Raw genomic sequence first — 17,914 nt, forward strand, 5'->3', positions numbered from 1 at the left:
GTGTACTGGATTTAACAAAGGAGAGAGGGAAAACAAAGAAAGATTTGTTCTAGACATCAGATAGATTTTTGCAGTTGAATTACAGCAATAACTCCACAACCTTTTTCACACAAAAAACCTTCAGTTAACCAGTGGGTTTCCCCTCTCCCCTATTATTCCATATATCCAAATGCAGCAATCCTAAATGTAGATCCTGGCAACTGTTTAAAAATTGAGGATTTGTGATAATTACATATCTTAATTAATGTCTGGAAGAATAAAGGCTGTAATGCAATTTATTGTTTGCTACATAAGTCATTCTGAGCAGCACCTCCATGGGATTCCTGACTTAAAACCTCTCGGCCTTGGAAGTCTAGCTGCCAAATACCACAGCAGCTGGAAAAGAAATACTGAAGAAAGGACAAGGGGAATTTCCCTCTGGTGTGACTCAAATAACAAAGCTTATTTAGCTAGTTTCCACCCACTGCTGTCTTTGTTCCCCTCCCGTTCTGGGTCTGCAGCATGCTCTGAAAATTTTCCAAACAGATGGTATCTCATCTCCATGAGGCATGAAATATTCTCCACAATAGCAGAATTTGGCCCTTTAAATATCATATGCAAAAGTTGCTTGCCATTTTAATTCCTTGTCAATTCTGAAAGGGAACTAAACATGGCACTCTTAGAGGTACTGATGAATGGCAGCATTAAAAAAAACCCAACCTGTCACACTTTCTTTCAGTGCAGTGGAACACGAGTATTATTTGCAATCAGAGAAGAATCTTCTTCTTCAAAATCGCGTGCTTTTCATCTGAGCAAAAATAAGGAACTTGTGGGTCAAGTCCCAAGGCTAATACAATGTTGTAAGATAATAAAGGCAGTGATCACTCTTCGTTTATCATGAAAAGAGCAATTCAACATGTAATAGAGCATCTCGGCTAGTCTCTAAGGAGCGTTGGTGGAATATCAATCTTTGGTTGGATTATGTTCATGCTTTCCTATTAAAAGGTCCAGATTTGCTGTTGAAAATCTCCCCTTTGAATGCACAAATCTCAGAGCCAGCTCACTCAGCCAAACAGTTGCTGCATGAAAATGTGGGAAGGTGGATCCGTACAGAGTTCAGTGCATGGTGAAATAAAGGTGTGAGCCACTTTGCAGCACACTTTTGTGAGTACGGCAGCCAATGGTGCAACAAATGTAAGTTGCGGCAAACAGTGTGTGTGTGTGCAACAAATTCACTGGACTCACATTTATGTTCTTAACATGCCAAATGAGTCATGTGAATTGGCTGTTCATATTACTGATATGCAACTGAGATGCATTTTCCAAACACTCATTTTAACCATCCTTTCAATGTCAAATATTTTAGCTAGGGACTGTGGTCATATAAACCAACATGCACCCTGACCTCCTGACTAACAGAAACTCTGCTTCACTATATTACTAAAACCAGAGAAAAGCATCAGAAGCCTGTAGACAACACTTTCCCAAGTGTCTTCTCTTTTTTTAAAAGCCATTACTGTTTATAAATTGCAGGTCTGTTGTTCCTGAGCTGCATGCCAGTGCTACATGCTGGATGTAATGAAGGCCCAGAAACACCCCACATGGACTATAACATAGATCAAATCCAGGGTTCACTGTACAGATTCATTCACATAAATACTAGACTTAGGCCAAGTTACTCAAATAGGCTGCCATTCTTCCCCATTTCCCCACTAATAAAGTGCAGACCAAGACAGTGGTATTTGTCAGCTGCAAATATACTACACACCACCTTCAGGAAGCTTGGAGTTAATTCCATGGAATCACAGGGCAGTTTCCCATCTAGAATTTGCCAGTATTAGAAATGTTCAGTTTTCACAGAAGGCTATTTTGGTCTTGTTTAAGCAATGGAGAACAATAAACAGGAATATGAAAGAGCAAGACTGGCAGTGGTCAAGCATGCAAACACACACACACACACAGAGAGAGAGAGAGAGAGAGAGAGAGAGAGAGAGATGCCTCCACATTAAGAGCAAGATGCCAGCCTGCAATGGTCATCCATTGACCCCTGTAGAGCAACAGCTTTGGCTGAAGCAGTCAACACACCATCAAGAATTGCCTTGCTGAATATAGTGAAGGAGCAGCTGGGTCCAGAGTCAAGTGAAGCTTGCCCTACCAGTCTCAATGAGCATGAGCCACCACTGGGCTTGCCTCTCTTCAACCAAGCTCAGACAGCCACCCTTTGGAAGCTGATGAGCATGATGGAGGCTCACCAATCTTGTTTGTTGCTTGTCCCCACCCAGTATCTGGTGATCAGAGATGTACTGTCACCAGGGACATTGTGAAGGGGTGACTCGGGGGTAAGCTGAGCCCCAGGTCTTTTGCACTGGCCCACAGATCTGCTGCCCCTTGCCCCAAACATTTCATCTTTTAAAAAAATGCTTGCTGTGTAGTTAGGCCTACTGCAAAGTGCTGCACTAGTGAGACCCACCACCATATTAATTTGCCCAGAGGGAAATACATGTCATGGGCCTCCATTCCACATCTGTTAAGTTCCTACCAAGGTCACTAAACATCAGGGGGGGCTCTATCTTCATCTGTACCACCCAGATTAGAATCCCAACAGGGAATTCTATCATTAGGGAAAGGGCCATGGCCCAGGGGGTGGAGCACATGTCTTGCATGCCAAAGGCCGCAGGTTCAACACACAGCATCTTGAGGGAGATCTCTCCTGCCTGAAACTCTGGAGAGCTGCTGGCAGCCAGAGGAGACAAAACTGAACTAGAAGGACTGGTAGTTTGACTCAGTATAAGGCAGCTTCCTATGTTCCTGTATCATTTTTTAAATCTACACCACTTTGCCCTAGAAAGTCTCATTACTATCTTCTTATCCCATTTATAGACAGAAGCTTTCTCTAAATTCTTGCTTGTCGTTTTTCAGTGTGGACCTTGTCAAGCAAAGCTTCAAAATCCTACCACAGCGTGCAACTCACCACAGCCAATGTGGTTAATGTCTCTCAATTTCTTTATCCTTGCCAAAAATGTTCCTATTTTCTTCGCCAAAAAGGATAACCCACACAGCCTTTTTTAGAAAAAGAGAGAGAGGAAGGAAGGAAGGAAGGAAGGAAGGAAGGAAGGAAGGAAGAAAACACTATGAATTCCACATGTCCCCCTCCTATTTCAAGGAATCTAGCGTCTGTCCTCCTTTGCCTCAGCTCAGGAAAAATAAAAACCTGTTCCCAGGAAACGGAGCGGGTTGATTGCACACGCAGTAAAGTTTCCATTTAGTCTCTTCCAAGCTGAAAAGGAAACAATCTCCCCTCTTGGAAAAAAAAAAGTGGTCGTGGGGAGAACCTGCCATAGCTTGTACTTCGTCGGTTCGGCACTAGATGGCACTGCGCGAAGTTTTATCTGCTCTTGTTTTGTTCCAGCGACTGGAAACCCAGGCTGGGATCGAGCGGAATTCATTGAAGCTGCGGGCTTTCGTGACGTGTCCCTGAGCGCTCCATTACTTTGCTCGCTGCCAGCGCTTTATTGTTCTTGCTCCCCTCCGATCTTCTTCCTCTTCCTCCTCCTCCCCACCTTCCCTCGTGGTGCCCATCCGATGCCTTCGCCATCCCACTGAACTCTGCCTGGGCTACCAGCGGGCGCCCGCTCAACTCCAGCCCTCTCGCCCGGCTGCGCTTGTGGAGGAAACCCAAAGGGATCCAGAGGCAGGTGAGCAGCGCGCAGGATGGGCGCCGCGGAGAGCAGCGCGGGACCGCTGTAGACGCGGAACGCCTCGCCTGCCCTTTCCTTGGAGACGGGCATTGGCTCGAAATCGACCTTCCATCCTCCAGTGAGCGACCAGCCGCCCAAAAAAAGCCACCCACCCGCGCCCACCCTGCTCGATCCTGGAGGGAGGAATCATGATCGAGTGAGCGAAGCCGTGCGCCGAACAGGTAGGGCAATGCAGCTTTCTTCCTTCTCGCCGTGCGCGAAGCCCAGGAGGGATCCAGCCCTCGCTCCTTCCCCCTCCGCCCTCGCCCACCCCAGCAGATCCCGTCCCAAAGTTGTGCTTTTGGGAGACGGAGGTCCCAACGGCATGGCGACAAAGGGACGGTCCGTTTCGCATCCTCTTCTTGGTTCGCCGGTGAAAACCTGGAAAGGCTTGGCGAGGTGATGGAGGGAGGCTTGAAACGCAGCCGGCCACTTCTTCCAGATCTGTTTCTCTCTCCCTTTGGGTCGGAACTCCGGATATGTTGGTGGAGAAGGCTGTGGGGAAGGCGTGTGTGTGTTGTGTTGTTGAAGGAATCAATTGTTCTCCGATCCTGTTTACCAGAAAGAGAGGAAAGGGGCGGGTATCTCCGTTGGCTTGGTTTCTGTCCATGCAGCCAGATGTGCATCGGGAGGGGAGCAATAATTGGATAGTAAAAGTCACCCAGCCCCGAGATCCTTGAAAGTTGTGGCTCTCTTCTCCCTTCCCTGGCAAAAACCTCTTGGCTGAAATCAGACAAGTTACGAGGCTGTGGTGGATTTTTAAGAATAACCACATCTGGAGAACCTATTTGGATCTATTTGTTTGTTTACTAAGAGCAAATGATTGCTAGTTTGTTTCATGAGGATAGGGAGACAAACCATGATCTAATTATGTAACTGAGCAGGGTACTTAATCCCACATTGCAAGCCCTGGGAGGCTGGTGTGGGGAACAGTAGAATGCTCCAAATAAAGACCTGCATGGCAACATCCAGGATATAAGGAGAGAATATTCCCACAAAGCTTGAACGGGAAAAGGCAGGGCTGAGAGTGCCAGCTGAAACCCGTGGCAGGATTCTGCCTGATTTCACTGGCGCTGGATGGCACCCTGAATTTGCATCATAGCAGAGCAATGGTTACAATAGAGTGGGGGGTGTCATTAAAAGAACAAGGCATCTGTGGCACTGTGACGCAATGTCACACAGTCATGCAGTGGCACCCATTTCCCTCCTGAATCTTTTGAGGAGCAAGAGAGTTCTGTGATGTGCAAAGCAGCAAGCGAAAGAAGTCTTTAGGCTAATGAGGTGATGCCTAATTTGTCTTGCTCGAAGGAACAGAGCTCACTATCACCATGGCGACCCAGGGAATATTAACTTCAATTCCATAGAACATGTGGGGTGGGGGGGTATCTTTCCCAGTTGTAAGTGGGGGGCGGGGTGGGATAATGAAAGGCTTGCCGCCACTGATTTAGTAGAGAAAGTTTGTGGCTTTGGGATGACGTCTTGAAGCAAGATCAAGTTGCCCTCTCTTAAACTGAGCATAGAATGCATAAAACATGCATCAGCACCATGGACAGTGCAACATGGAAAAGCCACTCCATTCAGCCCTATGAACGTGGTGTTGCTTCTTGAAACTTTCCCAACTCTCTTTGGTCAGTTTAAAAGTTAGCATTCTAGTGAAAGGTGTGAAGTGGGGGAAGAGAGAGGCTTATTGTACATATTACAGCATGCAAGTCCCTTTTGCGGGGGGGAGAGGGATTAATCTGCTTTGTGCATAGCAGTGGTGCAGCATCAGAAGAGTTCTTGGGAATGAAGAGCAGCTCCAGTAGCTGGAAAGTGGAAACAATCAAGCAATTTTAAAATGTGATAGGAAGAGAAATGGAGTTGTTTTTCCCATGCTGGCTTATCTCTTGAACTTTTCAGGGCCCAAGATAATAGTGAAGAAATAGTTTTGCGGCATGCACTGTGCAGACATAGCGCAGTCTGCATAAAAAGCACAGCTCTGCCCCAGCCTGGAAGATGAAAAGGTTATGTGGGTACCACTCAGTTAAGTTCATGAACGCCCAGAACTGCAAAACTTACATTTTGCTTTTATTTGGTAGTTGTATATCAATGCCACTAATTGGATGGTGCTAAAATTACAGGTCCACAGGGCTAGGAGGGACTCTAATGTATTCTAGTCTTGAATCATTGCATCTGGGATGGGACAGAAACTCTCTGTCCAATATACCTCACATCAAAGTCACTAGCATTTATATTACACTCTCCCACAGGTAGAAATCTTGAACCGTCAAAAGTGTGCTATAGATGAATTCCTAAAGAAGAAGGATCACAAATATATATATATATATATATATATATATATATATATATGAAGTGTGAAGCACTAATTAAGCCCTGCCTAGAGCCTATGTATGGTTTCCCAAGTGTGAAAATGGAATAGAATCATAGAATCATAGAATCTTAGAGTTGGAAGGGACCCAAGGGTCATCTAGTCCAACCCCCTGCAATGCAGGAATCTCAGCTAAAACATACATGACAGATGGCCATCCAACCTCTGCTTAAAAACCTAAAAGGAAGGAGAGTCCACCACCTCTCGTGGGAGTCTGTTCCATGGCTGAACAGCTCTTACTGGTTTTTCCAAAGGTTTAGTCAGAATCTCCTTTCTTGTAACTTGAAGCCATTGCCTTGAGTCCTTCCCTCCAGAGCAGGAGAAAACAAGCATGCTCCCTCCTCCATGTGACAGCCCTTAAGATATTTGAAGATGGCTATCATAGCTCATCTTTTCCAGGCTAGACATACCTATCTCGTTGTTGTTTGCCCCCTTTAGGAGTTCTAACAGACCTTTGGAAGCAATAGACTTCAAAAGCAACAAACCCATTCTCATTCCCGAGGTTTACTTGCTGACAGTTACAGACATAACATCCTAACAGAGCAATCCTCTACTCACCTCACACACAGATCAGAGACACATTGGTGCTATTCTGGCAGATTGGCTTAATGGCATCAAACGCAGACTCAGCCTGAGAGGGAAGATGGGGAGACACACAAGGAGAATTTTTTTAAAAAATGCATAAATGTTTCCAGGATACTGTACCCACTAGTAAGGGACTGGGCTGGCAATGGAGCCCAAAATGACATCCACACCACATCCAGAGAAAGCGAATGACTCCTGCACACTTTTGCCTGTGACATAAGGGTGGAGTGAGTAAAACATGGGAGACTTCTGTAGCAGTTAGGCATGACAGCCCATGTTCCCCCTTCCCTTGCTTAGCCATATGGGATACTCTGTTCTGGTACTTCCAGAACTTCCCTCTGATATTTGGATGAAGGGTGGTATACAAATTTAATAGATCATCAGCATGAGCATCAGTTGTTGGGGTGGAATTTGGTGTTATGTGTTTGTGTGTGGAGGAAGTCAAGAGCAAGGTACCTTTTAGAGATCTAGGCATAGATGTGTTAGCAACGGGCTCAAGTTACCATGCACCTAACGAGGCTAGCCTGCTTTGCTCAGAGTGCTCCCTTTGTGTGCAAGGTGCCCTTTCCCCATTGTTTCTCATCCCCAGAGTTCCCTTTGTGAACCCTTAAGCGTGTGCAGCATTGGGCCAGAGAGAGATAATCCCAGACACAGCATCCTATCACCTCAGTTATTGTCTCCCTGTGTGGGGTTTATAGACTGATGGTAGTGTGATTGGGTTCTGAGTTACATCATAACCTGTGCTTTGTCACTGTGACATGTGTGGGGCCATCGCTGATGTGGGGCTAGCTATATTTTCAAAGAAAAAAATCTCACCTCCTTGAAATCAATGGGAGGAGTTGCACTGTCCATGAGTCAAAGAGGTAGAGAGGATGCAGCATAAATGTGCTCCTGCTGTGTGCTGCCACCCATGCGCCACCCACAATGCTACCCTGTTTAGCCATTTGACCAGCATGACCTGTCATGGCAGTTGCATATCAGATGTTCCTCCAACATTGCTGTGTCCCTGTCAAATACTTTAGCCCCCTCATTCAAGGATTTGTCAGTACAGAATTGGGCCCTGAAGGTATTCAGAATGAAACCATCATTTCAGTGGAATAGCCCTTGCTAAGTTGGTGTCCTCCAGACAGTGGCAGACCTTGGGGTCTCAAATTTCAGCGGCGCCCCCTGCCACTTGTGCCCTATTCTAAATCATAGTTGCCACGTCCCCTGCAGCACCACCAAGGCTCCTCACCCAGGGTGACCAAACCGGTCACGCTCTCCTTAATCCACCTCTGCTCCAGACTGGGGCTGATGGGCGTTGCAGTCCCACAAATCTGGAGGGCAACAGATTGGCAAAAGCTGCAATAGTATTTTATACAAACGGAGAAGGTGGGTGGAATGGTGGGCATGTCTGGGGGATTGCAGCTACAGTCTGCAAAGCAATCTCATTCCAGCACCACAGAAATCTAAAGAAATCTATAGCCACACCTACTCCAGACTTGGCATCTTACAGATAAACTAAAGGGCCTTCTGGCACAGATTAAACACTGAATGTCAAACAATTGTCAGATGACATATGCAATTGGATCAAAGATTACAGCCATAATCCTTCGCACACTGAATTTGGAGTAACTTCCAAGTAACTCTGCCCTGGGTCACTGCTCTCAAGTGGTTACAAGAAGCAGGAGATAGCAGGCAAATAAATGTTCTTCATGTGTTTCCGAAGCTCTAGTGCATAGTCTATTCTGCATACTATTTGAGAGCCTCCCTAAAATACAGCCGTGTACATAAGTATCATTTCACATTGACATTGCTAGTTCTATTTCTGTTTCTTGCTACCATTATTTCTCTCTATTGTTAGACATACAAGACAATCAAGAACAGAAAGGAAAACAAGAAAATAATAGTGTTCATTTAGGAAAGAAATCTTTCGATGAGTCATTTTGATTCTGTTCCCTGTGCAAATGCATGTGTGTGTTTTGTTTTGTTTTTTACATTTCACAAACACACTGTCTTTTAGTACTTTACGTAGTCTTCAACAGACAGCAAGCAGTAAATACACATTTTTTGTGGAGGGGGAAATAAACTGAAGATTTATATACCTGGAGAAAAATTTAAAATATGTATTTGTAATCAAATGTCTTATTTTTATAGGTCATTAAGTTATCTCACCCTGTAACTTAGTGAAAATAATCTAAGGGGCAGGGAGGGAGGGAGGGCGAAAGAGATGGGGGGGGGAGGAATCAACCAGGAACTACACATGTCCTTGTCTCTGTGAAGTCTGTAGAAAATAATGAATTCTGTAGAATACTGCAAGTAGAAACTCCATATTCTATGACCAGATTATAGTGTATATATTAGTTACACATAATGCTGACAACAGAATATACATTTTTTCATATCATGGAATTTGGAGGAAATGGTAAGGATTAAGGTGATAGGCAGAAACGGGATTTAAAATGCATTTGGGCAGCAGAATCATAAGGAAGAATTACTGCATCTTCTCACTGTCCGCAAGTGCTTGTCTACCTGTGACTGCTGACCAGCTTTTCCCAATGAACTCTGGTTTTTCTGTGACACCTTATGCAATAGCAGAATGATCAAGCCCGGAGGGATGTTGCTTATGCCCCGTCAGTTCTTCATCCCACACTCTGCCGAGACCAAAGAATGCAAGTCAACGTTTTGATTTGACTAAAATCAGAGTCACACAACAGTCCTGATCATCCTCAGAAACAAGCACAATCAACTAGGTCGGTGGGGTGATGAAATGCTCACATCGCACACAAACAGCACATACCTCAATGCAGTGCGATGTCAGGATTCCTGGGGGTTTTTTTCCATTTGTGCCCCACTCTTCCTCAAAAAGACCGAGTAGCTTGCAGATGGTTCCCTGGTAGTCTCACATCCAGGCAGTTGCCAAGCCAGGTATGTTCATGCTGTCCAGCACGCTTGTATAAATCCAGTATTCAGTTCCTTACAGCAATATAAATTTCTGCATCAGCATAGCAGGTATAACCAGTGCTTTTTTCCGGGGGGGGGGGACGCAGGGATACGCATACCCCTAAACATTTTGTGGATCTAAGTTTGGTCTCATTGAGGGGCAGTATTTCAATATGAATAGGAAAATGAGAATATCCCTAAACATATATATATATATATTTAGGGGGGGAAGCACTGGGTATAACAAGGGAAGGAGCAGAGGTCAGCAAAGCATTTAACCACACCAGATCCATACATTGCTTTGGAAGGGAAAATTGCCCAAAACCTAGTTGTGGGGGGTGAAGGGTTAAGGATTCATTTTCTAACACTGTCACGGGTACTAAATCTCTGCTGTCCCTCCACATAAACTAGGTTGTTCCCTGCAAGAAATAAAGAACCAACAGAAAATAGCCCCTCAGGCAGATTCTGGGGCCTAAATCTCTCTCCAATCCAGTCCAACATATGGACCTATACCTGCCAACCAACAGGACTGGGCTGCCCCAAGTTTGAAATCGATATTGCTAGCACAGTTTGTTACTTCCTTTATAGAAAGCTAACAGTTTGCACCTCAAAGGTACTGGGAACATGAAACTGCTGTCTGTAAGCCTAATTATTTGGTACTGAACAGCGTGTCTTCTTGTGTATGAAAGGGGTGGGTGGGAAAGAGATAAGACACAGCAGCTAAAAATATTGGTCTAGAAGATATTGGTTCCCATGGCCTCCCTCTCCATAGAAGCTTGAAAAACGAGAATGAAAAAGAGCCATCATAAGCATTGATAACAAAACTGCTCAGCATATGTGTGAGTGTTTATGGTTACATAAGCTAATAGTCTAATGATAAAATTATTCAAATACAATTTAAATGCTATTGAAATGGAGGAAGGGAGGAAAGAAATTGCTATAGTCATCCAACCTCCAAACTAAATGAATTCACTGATACTTTAAAAAAAAAAGAATGTTTTTGATAAGTCCAGCATTTTAACTTGCCAAGATAGGAATCATATTTTGCCCTCCTACAGATGTTCAATTCTCTTGTCAAAACGAAATCTTTTTACACTGTGCATTCAGTGAGAAATTTGGATTCGTTTCTGGAGACAAATCACTCCAAAGACAAAACAATTAAAATTATGTCTGAGAAATAGATTTCCTCTCGTCTACAACTCTTAACAATGCCCTCACATCAGATGCTTGGCCAGATGAGAACTAGATGAAAATTATACTCTGTTTCAGCTAAGTATATTAATCATGTCCATGTAAGGGTCAGATGGCAGAGCGCACCATTAAAACATCACACTTACCCAGGAATTATTTCCATGTTTTGAATGTTAACTATCTGAAATGAGAGGTAAATGTTACTTCCCATTGAAAGTAATAATAATAAAGTAAACTTTGCTTTGAACAATTTTAGTATCACAAGCATTTGATAGAAGGTGCTTTAATTTTTGTTTTTATTATCAATTGCTTATGTTTTACATCTTTAATTAGCTTTTATTGTTTTATTGTTTGCATGTATATTTATTTTTTAATAATAATAATGATGATGATGATGATGTTCTGTTGTTAGCCACCATGGAAATTTCATACTCAAAGGAGATGTAAAATAAAAATAAGATAAATAAAATAAACAAACCAATTAATTACAATTGGTGAGTGGTGAGAGGAGCAGGCAAGTTGTGACCTCTGTAGCAGTCTAATAGTCTAATGACAAAAGTAGCAACTTTCTGGACAGTTTATAGACAGTTTCTACCATCTCTTATTATCTCCTGTGAAATGCCTCAGGGTGGGTGGGAGTAAGCTCTGACCAAAGCTATATGAGCTTCTGTGACATTACATAGCCCATATGTTACTGTTGCTGTGGCCTGAATGAATCTGCCTACTTATGGTGACAGGAGAAAATAAGTTTCTAGGGGAGCAAGAAGCTGTGTCTTGCACACAGGGATTGTTAGGTGTTATGGCGGAATACTGCTTTGTCTTGAAAGGGCTAAGTGGGAGAGAAAGTACCACCTCAGGGAGAAATTACCATACTCTTGTCTCACCACAAAATTGTGGGAGACAAGAGTAGGGTAATTTCCTACAAAATTCCCACAAAATAGGTGGGAGGCTGTGTCACAGCCAGCAAATCAGCATGGCTTTTACTGGGTAAAAATACCCAACGCAAAAGGGAAATGGATTGGGAGGGAGGAGGAAAAAAAAACCTCTGGCACTATATTGCAATGATCAACTGGAATGGAAATATTTCAAGGCGGCGAGAAACCAAAAGTTGCTAGTATTTTGACAGAGCTGATAGACGTGCCATACAATTCCGTCTCTGCCCTTTCTCTTATATGGAATGGATGCAGTAGATCAGGCATAGGCAAACTCCAGCCCTCCAGATGTTTGGGACTACAATTCCCATCATCCCTGACCACTGGTCCTGCTAGCTAGGGATGATGGGAATTGTAGTCCCAAACATCTGAAGGGCTGGAGTTTGCCTATGCCTGCAGTAGATGATAACTGAGGAAGGAGCCTGGTGGAGCCAGTGTTTCAGCAGAGCAGATAGAGAGGCCTTACAATGGGTTTGGGGAAAAGCAAGTACCAATGGCAGGTCATTCCAGAACAAGAGTGGGTGAATGAGGACATCCAAATCTGGTCCTAAGAGAAAAAACAGCCTGCAGATGCTCAGAACAGAGAATGCCTTTCCCTCTCACCCATAGATGCTGAGTGCCTTCTTTCCTGCTGAATTTCCCATAAGTTTCTTCCTACAGAAACAATGATGTATAGATTGAAAGAAGAAAGCCGAAGGCTGGAAGGAAAAACAAAATGACAAGAAAACGAGCTGCTAATTCAATGGTGTAATCAACTGTGTTCTGCAGTATTTAATCAGAGGATCCCTCCATTCATTTATCCAGCTCAGGCTTCTGCTGCAGCATTGCAGGACACCTTCTGGTCCCGTCACCCCCACTCCCCACGAGGAGGAGAATTTTTTCAGTCGCATAAGAAAAAGGGAAATTGTGAGGGCCATTTCACACATTACACAGAAGCATACCTGGGTTTGCCGCTGCAGATCTGTGTCATGGGAAGCAGCCGCCAATTATGGTTTAGACTTGCATGATACACGCTTGCTGTTGTCACATTCCCACCTTACGTATTTACTTCTACTGCACTAAAGCTGCTTGTGAAACAGAACTGTGTATCGACCCTCAGTATGTCGTTCTTCCTAGATTTAACCCTATTAAGGGCCCTTTCGGCTCATTGAAATTTAAGGGCCAAAACAGATCTGACAGAGGATATAATTGGTTAGGATCTCCTGTGGTTCTTATGTTGCTTATGAGCTGCCCTCAGAAGGGCTGCTTTGAAGATCAAGGAGATGGTGATCTGGGAGACGGTGAGTCACTTTTTCCTTCACTGCCCTTTTCCAGATATGACCTCTACTCCACCAATACCCTAAGCATCTGTCAATGTGTTTTCTCCCTAAGCAGCTCTGGGAGAAAATTTCTATAGGCTCCTTGACTTCTCTCTGACCTAGCTGCTGGGGGGAAAGATCCATTGCTATGATATAATTGTGTGTCCCTGTGAGCACCTTGGTTGGGGAGAGCCTGGCTGAAGGGGGACCATCTCAGTCAGAAGTAGCAGGTTGCTCCCTTCCCCATTCTCTATGGAGGTGGCTGAGGCCAGATCCATGCTATGCATCTCCAGCACACATGTATGACATTCCCCAAAGAATCATGGGAACTTCCCCCTCACAGAGCTGCAGTTCCCAAGGGTTCTTTTGTGGGGATTAATATGCTTTGGATGTGATTTAAATGTATGGTATTGATTGGCCCTAAGAGGGCTCTGGGGCATTTCCTGCCAGATCCTTTTGTTCCCAGCCTGCATGGGAGAATCCAGAAAAATGAGGATGGGGTCCAGATGACCTCCTCTGGTCTAGGGTCCTGTCTTCTGGTGAGCCACAATCTCGTAGCTGTGGCCAATAAGCCAATGCCTTGATCATTGCAGTTGAGGGTATTGAATCCAAAGTTGTTCTTCTATTTGTAGAAGGAGTTTTTCCCTGAGTAAAAGGACCCAGTAATCTAATTTGGATCCAGACCTGGACATTTTGTGATCATCCATTGGTCTCCAGCCATCTGTGGAGGACAATGAAGATTCCAGTTTTTTTCTTGCAGGATTATGTTGGAGAGGTTGTAGTGAGCAAGCATTAAAAACAAGAAAAACCTCATTTAAAATATTATTTTCCTTTTAATCTTCTTGTATTTAAATATCTGAATATAAACTGTTATTCAAGGCTCATGTAGTATCTTTGTTTTGTGCTGAAGTTCTCACTGGACAGAAATTTGGCCAAAAAAAAGTCAAAGCTTAAGTGAAAAGATTTAGGGGGTAGTATTTGTCTCTAGGTGTTTTACACTATATTTTGTGAATAGTTCTCTAATTTGGGCTTTTGCCTGACAGAGAGGAAACCTAGCCTAGCTTTCAGGTTTTACTATCTAGAGGAAAAGGTACCTGCTTTTAAAAAGCCTTTATATGATAGACAGATAGCAATTAAGATGCAGAAAGTCTTGTTTAGTTGCTACCAAACAGGGCAACTGAATTGCTGTGGAAATTGTCCCTTAATAAAGGCATGATATCTCCCCCGACTTTAATTTACTAGTGGTCGTTGCACGACAGCTTTCTAAAGAATGGAAATCAGTTCCATCAGCTGTCATCCAGTGTCATTTTGCTGCCGTGTTATAAAGCTTTTCATTGACTTGTACTGACATTGTAGTAGCTCTGCAGGAACTTCTGCTATGTCCAGTCAATCAAAAAGGAGAAGCAATGTCAGGACCTCTACACAGCTCTTGCTAGTTGCCTTTGGCTTCTCCCTGTTCCCTTGCCACAGTAGCCTCTGTCTAGATCACTCTGAAGATGACACTGAGGACCAGCTCAAATTTATACACTTCCTTCTGGATTTCATTGTGCAATCTGTCCTGGATGTCTTTGTCTGCAGCAGAAATGTGGAATCTGTGGCTCTGTCAGTGTCACTAGACTACATTTCCCATCATCCCTGACTGTTAGCCATGCTGGCTGATGGGAACTGAAGGCCAATACCATCTGAGGAGGGACAGGTTCCTCATTCTCAGGCTACAAAATTGCCTGGAGATAATTATTATATGCTGTTGTTTCATTATATTACTTTTGTGGCTTGGAAAAGGTGTTATGCTGGTAGTCTTGCATATTATTCAAGGGTGTGTGTTATTTTGTAAATTTTCTTGTGGTGCTGAATTATGGTGCATTGTGCTGTCTTTATTCTATAGTCCTCAGCTTCCTTGACCAGGAAATTAACATGGATCGTAGGTATTGATAAACCTACCTTCGATTAATTTGTCAAATCCCCTTTTTCTCCAACTCAGAAGTCATCATCACATCTTGTGCCAGCAAACCACACAGTGTTTGATTGACTATTAAGTTAAGCATGCATTCCGTGAAGACATGATTTCTTTTGTCCATCAGTTTCATTAGATAATCCAGAATTCTAGTGTTATGAGAGAAGGAGGTGTTTTCCCCCTCCCTCTACCCACTTTCTACACATCATTTAAGAAATATCTTTAGTTGTCTTTTTTCCTACATTAGAGAGTCTCTAATGCTTTATCCTCCTCCAATCTAAGCATTTTGGCTGCCCCATTTCTGCATCTTTTCCAGTTCTACCATATTTACTGAGATGAGGAAATTAGAGATGTAAAAAGCATAATGGCATTTTTCCACCCCTTTTTTCTGATTACCGAGCACCAATTTTGCCTTTGTCACATTCACTGCACACTGAGTTCACATTTTCATTGAGATCTCCACTGTGACCACAATATGGTTGACCCGGTTAGTCACAGTTCAGACACCATCAATTTATATGTTGTATATTCCCCAATTTGCATAGATTTACATTGAAGTTACACTGGACCTAACTAGCCGTCTTGTTGCCTAGTCAGCCAGTGGAGAAATCCTGTTGCAATTCTTCACTCTCTGCTTGGGTTTTCACCAACCTATTTCCATATAATCAGCAAACCTGGGACCCTACGAGCCATACCATTTTCATCCTGACTGCAGTCCATTTTTACACAAAATACTTCATTATTTAAAGTAATGCCATCGTGCTCTTCAGGAAAAGAAATGGCACAAAAGGAAATGGAATTGGGAGGGAAGAAGAAAAGGTAGTGGCAGGTGCTAGGTCTTGGTTACAAGGAGGAGGGAAGTGGGCTCCTTGAGCTGGATGGAGGGGGGCAGACTGGCCTCCCCCTTGCCATTTTGATATTCCCTGGAGGCAAAGGAAGGAACCTAACAGTGATCCTCCTTCTTCCAGCCAGTGGTAGAGGCCAGAATGTGCTTCCCTTCAGCTTTGCAGTCCCTGGGACAAATTAAATAGCACCAGCCCCAACATAGGGCTTTGGGACAAGGGGGTGTGTGGAATGCTTTTCTGCTTCTGCAAGAACTGTCCATTTAGTCCTGCCCATTCACCCAATACGTGACTCTCATAAGAGGAGCTGTCACTTAACCCCTTGGCTGTAAACATTGCAGGTGAGGGATTTCATCGGAAGCTTTTTGGAATCCCAAGTATGTAATGTCTTTGGGTTGAGAACATGTTTGTTCCTTATATTACGGACCATCTGGACATGTTGTCCTAACAAGCAATCCAAGGCAGGTGACTGACTCAGGAGGACTCATTTTAATTGCCACACTCCCAAGCTGAATTTATGTTTGTGAAATGGTGCGAATTGCTTTGGTTCTGCTACTGCCTCCCTCCTCCTCCTCCTCCTTTTCCTCTACATGCTGTGCTGCTGCACCATTATATAACCAGCCATGTGTGGAAGCTGCATGCAAAAGCTTAAGAGCCAAGATTAACTTGTTAGTTCAGTGCAACAGAAGCAGAGCAGGAAGCTTTTCTTTAAAATATAAGGAGGTGGAAGCCAGCAGCCACCCACTGACCTTCGCTCACTGTAAAGTAATGATGTTGGCATTCTGTAGGATTGATATCCTGCTGCCTGACATCTTGTGCCAGTATTTACTAGAACCACAATATTCTTAAATCAGAAGAGTATGCTCCGCATGAAATAGAAAAAGTGACAAGACCATGTTCTGATATAATCCCCCTGATTTTGATGGACCATGTGGTGGTCAACAAATCAGTCATAAGGATAAATTAATTTTCTGGCCAATTTAAATGTTTTCCTCAGTTCATTTAAAATAGGATTTCAAACATCTATATTAACACTGTTGAGGATAGCATTTTCAGACCAGAAGGATGCTTGAGGGGCAGAATAATCACTCTGAAGAATCACTAAGTACACCAGAATGTTCAAAGTACAGAAATATGTCATTTTTCTGGGACATGGACATTGATCCCACAATAAAGAACTTCACTCTGATCTACCATGCATGCCCACTCAGAAGTAAAGCCCAATGTCCAACAAGATTTGCTCCCGTGTAAGTGTGTGTAGGACTGCAGCCTGCATTCTTTCAAAGCTTATGGGAGATGTTACCTTTTGAACATCAACCTCTTACTGATAAGGATATATGTTTTCAGTGTGGTAAGCTCCTCCCCATATCTCATTTTACTATTTTATTAGTTATCCATTTAAAGCATTTTTTTGCTGCATTCGTTGCCAAAGGCACCCAAACTAATGCATGGTTAAAATGTTATACAAACCTAGTTTACTTTTTTCATACTCATACTTATTTTCAAACTTGGGTTGCTCGAAGCAAAATCACAGATCTTCCTCCACCCAACTCATATTTATTGTGTTCTCCTGTTTCTTTCCTCAGCTTTTCTTATTTTTGAAATGAATTGGCATTTAGAACATGAATGACATGCAGCACCATTCTACAGTATATATGTCTGCCCAGAAGGCCCAGGGATATCAATGGGACTCGGTGCCAAGTACATGTATAGAACAGGATTGGGGAACCTCGGGCCCAGGAGGGCTCTTGAGGCCTCTCTTTTTGGCCCTCAGGATTCTCCCACATTCTTTCTTGGCCACCCACCTTCCCCAGACCATTTCCTTCACTGGCCCTGGCCCATGCCATCTTTATGTGCTTTTGTCTGGCTGGAATGATTCTGTGGTCATTCCTCTAGCTTGTTTGGATGGAGAAATTTGTGTGCATGCCAAACCTTTGACTTTCATGTTGGGTGGGATGTAGCTTACCCTACAAAGGCGAGAGCACAGGCATTGCTCTGCTCGCTTTGACTCTGATCTTGCCCACCACAGGCTTGCAAAGGGCCCTGGAAGGTTGCCCATGAGGGAATTTGGCCTTCAGGCTGAAAAATGTTCCCCACCCTTGGTGA

At 43.7% G+C, this 17,914-nt stretch overlaps 1 protein-coding gene and 1 long non-coding RNA gene across 3 annotated transcripts in view; one reads left to right on the plus strand and one right to left on the minus strand.

The window, feature by feature from the left end:
- LOC310760414 overlaps positions 1-17,914 on the minus strand; it is a 234,572-nt gene that overhangs the window by 121,430 nt on the left and 95,228 nt on the right. The gene's annotated exons all lie outside the window — the stretch shown is intronic.
- Positions 2,694-17,914, plus strand: part of KCNJ6 (potassium inwardly rectifying channel subfamily J member 6) — a 102,233-nt gene continuing 87,012 nt past the window's right edge. For both annotated transcript variants that reach the window (XM_083608793.1, XM_083608794.1), the window contains exon 1: positions 2,694-3,898. The gene's annotated coding sequence lies outside the window, so the exon portion shown is untranslated. The remainder of the gene's footprint in view (positions 3,899-17,914) is intronic.

Source organism: Podarcis filfolensis, assembly GCF_964270895.1.
Source record: "Podarcis filfolensis genome assembly, chromosome: 4".
Classification (NCBI taxonomy): Eukaryota; Metazoa; Chordata; class Lepidosauria; order Squamata; family Lacertidae; genus Podarcis; species Podarcis filfolensis.